We start from the raw sequence: 5,059 nt of genomic DNA, 5'->3' as shown, positions 1-5,059 counted from the left end.
AAAATATTTACAGTATGACTATATGATAATACTGATCCTAGTTGGATTTTTTAATACGATTGCCTGGATATTAAAGAGCTCTTGTGGCATAGTAGACAGGGCATTTGGCTGCTAGCCAGAAGGTTGGCAGTTCAAACCCACTAGCTGCTCTGTAGGAGGAAGATGAGGCACTTGACTGCTAACCAGAAGGCTGGCAGTTCAAACCCACCAGCCACTCCTTGAAGGAAGGTTGGGTAATCTACTTCCGTAGTGATACCACCTCGGAAACCTAAGGGGGTCACTATGAGTCGGGTCTGACTTGACGGCACACAACAACAACAACAACAACAAAGATTTACAGCTTTGGAAATTCTGTGGAGGCCACTATGAATTAGAATTGACTCAATGGCAGTGGGTTTAGTTTTGGTTTTATGACTGGTTACTAAATATTGGGGTATAAAAAAATATTTGGAAATAAACCTTTGTATTCATTCAAAACTCTTAGTCCTTCTTGTGTCAAACTCAGCCATGACACTAATAAAATTATTTTCATTAGTTAAATTATAATCCCTCAATTTTGAGAAAAGTTTATTAAGCTCTAAGACTCATTTGAAAACAATTTTCAGACATTCCCAGAAGTAACTACACTATTTTACATTGTGAGGAGAAGAGATGTATATAGTCATCATTCCCCTTGTCTGATTATTTAGTTCACTTTCTTTCCAGCACATAGGTAAATGTGTGTCATATTTGCTCTTACTTTATCCTGCTCCCTTCAGGCGCTCTAAAATGTTTTCTATAATGAACTAATAAAGTAGGCCATATATTCTAACTTCAAGACACATCTTTCCATGTAGATGTTTTTTAACATCCATGAATAATTCCTCCAGATTCCACCTTACCCTGTGGAAATCAGAGCTTTCCTTGATAAGTTTCAGATGCCACAAGCATCTGAATGTTGTAAATGTAAATTATCCACACAGATTTTCTGGTTTGTCTGAACAGTAATAAATTCCACACTCTCCTTTACAGTATAACCTTCGAGGTTACATTTGATTACAGGTCTAATTATAAATAGAGAGATAGAGATGGCAGACATATACAAATATAGAGATATAGATAAATAGATACATACACACACATATATAAACTTTCCAGATTGTTCTAATTCTTGTTGTTTAATTCTTCTATACTACCCCTTACTTTGCCTCTGGATATGTACATTTATCACTGTATCAGCATATTTCTCAAGCCTTAGAAGTTGTATTGCAGGTTTACCAAAGACACACGTAATATTAACACATTTCTACCTTCTGAAATAGACAGAAGGAAACTATATTACTTACAGGGAAAAAAGAAATGGTAGTACCTAACCTTTGTAAAATTCTAGATAACATGAGGCTGATTATTTGAAGGGTATTGAGCAAATCTCAGTATTCTGGATCATTGTATCAGTTCCCTGTACTCTTCTGTGATATCTTAAAATAAAATCATGCTTTTCAAAACACTATTTCCAAAAACATCCATTCAATAATAGTTTTCATTTAACTGGAATTGGCAATAGAAAAAGGTTGATTGCAAAACCATTTTTAATAAGTATATAATATGGCAAATGTATCATTAAAATGAAATTAAACAAATTTTGATATACTTCATCATTTAATTTTAGAACTAAAATAAGGATGATGTTGCCATAAATTATTTACATTCTGATTTATTAATATTGTATGTGTCAATAATTGAATGTTATACATAGAAATTCTATATCCTATTGGTCATAATATAAAGTGAGATGTCAGATGTTGAATTTTTACTATTAATTGTTCTTTCGCTGTCTCTACCTGAACTCCTCTGTACCATTCTACCCACTGCTAATGCTATTATTCTTACAAAATGGCCTATTTCTGTTTTTTTATGTTAAAAACATCTGAGAATCCTCCAGAAATCCTGCAGGACAAAGTACACACTTTTGTGATTACAACATTCCAGGCCTTTCCCTCCTTATTTCTTCAGTTTCATGCTTCATTATTCCCCACATTACACTATACATGCCAACAATGCCTCATTCTCCTGGGATATATACTACTTGGTGTCACTGAAAATATTACTCTCTTCCTTTGTAATAACAGAATAATGTTTTATATTCTGTATCAAATCATAACAATACCTCTGGACTAACCACAAAAACTGATACACTATGAGAAATTTCCTTGAAGATGGTTAATTAGCTCTATTAAATGAGATTTGTGTGACATCTTGATAAGAAAATAATTCTTACTCATTACCAGAAGCATAACCCCAGACAAAAATTCTATATATTATGAAACTCTATGTTCTCAAATCTGACAATTTAGAAGAAACAGATAAATTTCTTGAAAAGAACAACTCACTAAAACTGAAAGAGGATGAAACAGAAATTCTGAGTAGCCCTCTATCTATTAAAGAAATGGAATTTGTTATCAAAAACTTCCCATAAGGGGAAAAAAAAAAAAAAAACCTCCAGGCTCATAATTTCTCTGGTGGATTCTATCAAATATTTAAGAAAGAAATAACAGTAATATTATACAAACTCTTTTAGAAAATAGAGGAAGTGGCTATACTTCCCAAGTTTCTTTATAAGGCTAGCTTAATCTAATAACTTTAGACTTTACCAAAAAAGAAAATTGAAGATCATTGCTCTTCATAAACACAGTTGCAAAAGTCGTCAACAATATATTATGTTAAATATAGCAATATGTAAAAAGCATAGTGCATCATAATTTACTAGGGTATATCACAGGAATCCAGGTAAATTCAAAAAGAAATCAATGAAATTCAGCATGTTAACATAATCAAGGAAAAAAAAAAAAAGAATCCTTTCCATGGACACATAAAAAATATTTGACAAAAACCAACACCTCATCATGAAAAACAAACAAACAAAACACTCCTAACAAACTAAGAACAAAAGGGACCTTCCTCAATCTGATAAAGAGAATGAACAGTTAACTTCATTCTTGACAGGTAAAGTATTCAACAGTTTTCCCCTAAAAAGCAACGACACCCATTATCACCACTTCTGTTTAATATTACACTGGGATCTTACACCAGGAATTATGATAGGAAACAAAGGAATCAGAGACACAAAGATTGGGCGGGGCGGGGGGGAAGGAGTGAAACTATTACTATTTGCAGGTGACAGTTTTGTCTATGTAGGAAATTCTAAGTAATCTATAAAGCAAATACTAGAGGAATAATGTGTTATTAAGGCCTAAAGATTCAAGAATACTATTTGGGCATATATACATATGTGTGTGTGTGTATTTATATGTGTATATATATATGTATGTATGTATGTATATATATATTTAAAAGCAGGGACTGATTGGAAAATAAAAATCAAAAAAAAATCTCAATTATATCATGCCAAATAGCACAAAATACATAGAAATACACTAAATCAAAGACACGACCTGGAATCTAAAAATTACAAAATTTCACTGAAAAAATTTTTAAAAAACTTAAATAAATGAAGAGATATATCATGTTTTCAGGTTGGAAGCTTCAATACTGCTACACTGTCATTCTTCCTATGTTTATCTATGCATACAATGCAATTCCAATCACAATACAGTAGGGTTTTTCATAAGAATTGACTAGTTTATTTTAAAATTTATATTGAATGCAAAGAACCTAGAATATCCTTTAGAACAGATATCCTGAGAGAACAGAGTACTCTGATAGAACAGAGTAGAGAACTCAAAATAGAGGGCACAGAACAGGCCCATACGTACGTGTTGTTTTGATTTTTTGACAATGTTACCAGAGCATACCATAAAGAAAAAGGTATCTTTTGAACAAGTAGTATGAAACAAACAATTATTCTTACAGAAAAAAAAAAAAAAAAAAAACTTAATTCCAATATCACATCTTACTCAAATATTAATTCAAGATAGATTTTAACTTTAATGAAAAATGTTTAGATAAAACTTTTGGAAAAAAATATAAGAAAATATTCTCATAGATTGGAGATGCAGCAATGTTTCTTAGATGTAAAAAAAAAAAAAACCCGCAAAAAATACACAAATCAATATTCAATAAAAAATTAAAACGTCTGTTCATCAAAACTTAGCATTAAGAAAATGAGTCTGTAAACTACAGATAAGGAGAAAATATTTTCACTATACCTGACAAAGTACTGGTATCCAGGTCAAATAAAGAATTCTTGCTACTCAGTTATAAAAAGACAAAGAAGCCAATAAATGAAAAGGCGAAATATTTGAACAAATACTTCACAGAAGATCTGTGAGTAGCCAATAAGCACATGGGAGATCTGGTAGCATAGTGCCTAAGGCATTTGACTGCTAAACAGAAGGCTGGCGGTTCAAACCCACCATCCACTCCTCAGAAGGAAGGTTGGGCAGTCTACTTCTGTAGTGATATAGCCTCGGAAACCCAAGGAGGGGTCACTATGAGTCAGGTCTGACTCCACAGTACATAACAAGCACGTGAATGAACATCACTAGTCATTAGAGAATAAAAATAAAACTGCAATGTGATACCATAACTAAATGAAAAAGACTAACACCAAAATGTGGAAAGGAGATGGACTAACTGGAACTCTCATACATTGCTGGGAGGAATGTAAAATGATACAACTACTTGGTCATGCTGGGATATCTGGATGACATACGAGGATTTCCCCAGGCAACTCAGCCCCTTTCTCAGCACTCAGTTCCAGTGCTGGTGCTTGGCAATTTTTAAGCAACTTTCTTACAAGCTAAGACAGCAATGGCTGTTGTTGTTGTTAAGTGCCGTCGAGTCGTTTCTGACTCATAGCGACCCCATGCACAGCAAAACAAAACACTGCCCTATCCCTCGCCAGCCCCACAATCCCTGCTATACTTGAGCTCATCATTGCAGCCACCGTATCAATCCATCTCATTGAAGGCCCCCCCTCTTTCGTTGACCCTCCACCCTACCAAGCATGACATCCTTCTCCAGGGAATGATCCCTTCTTACAACATGACCAAAATAGGTGAGACAAAGTCTGGCCATTCTTGCTTCCAAGGAGCATTCTGGCTGCACTTCCTCCAGGACA

Source organism: Orycteropus afer, unplaced genomic scaffold (genome assembly GCF_000298275.1).
Source record: "Orycteropus afer afer isolate SDZICR_OR568_19922 unplaced genomic scaffold, OryAfe1.0 scaffold00086, whole genome shotgun sequence".
Lineage (NCBI taxonomy): Eukaryota > Metazoa > Chordata > Mammalia > Tubulidentata > Orycteropodidae > Orycteropus > Orycteropus afer.
The sequence above is the reverse complement of the archived record's forward strand: the minus strand, read 5'-3'. Positions refer to the sequence as shown.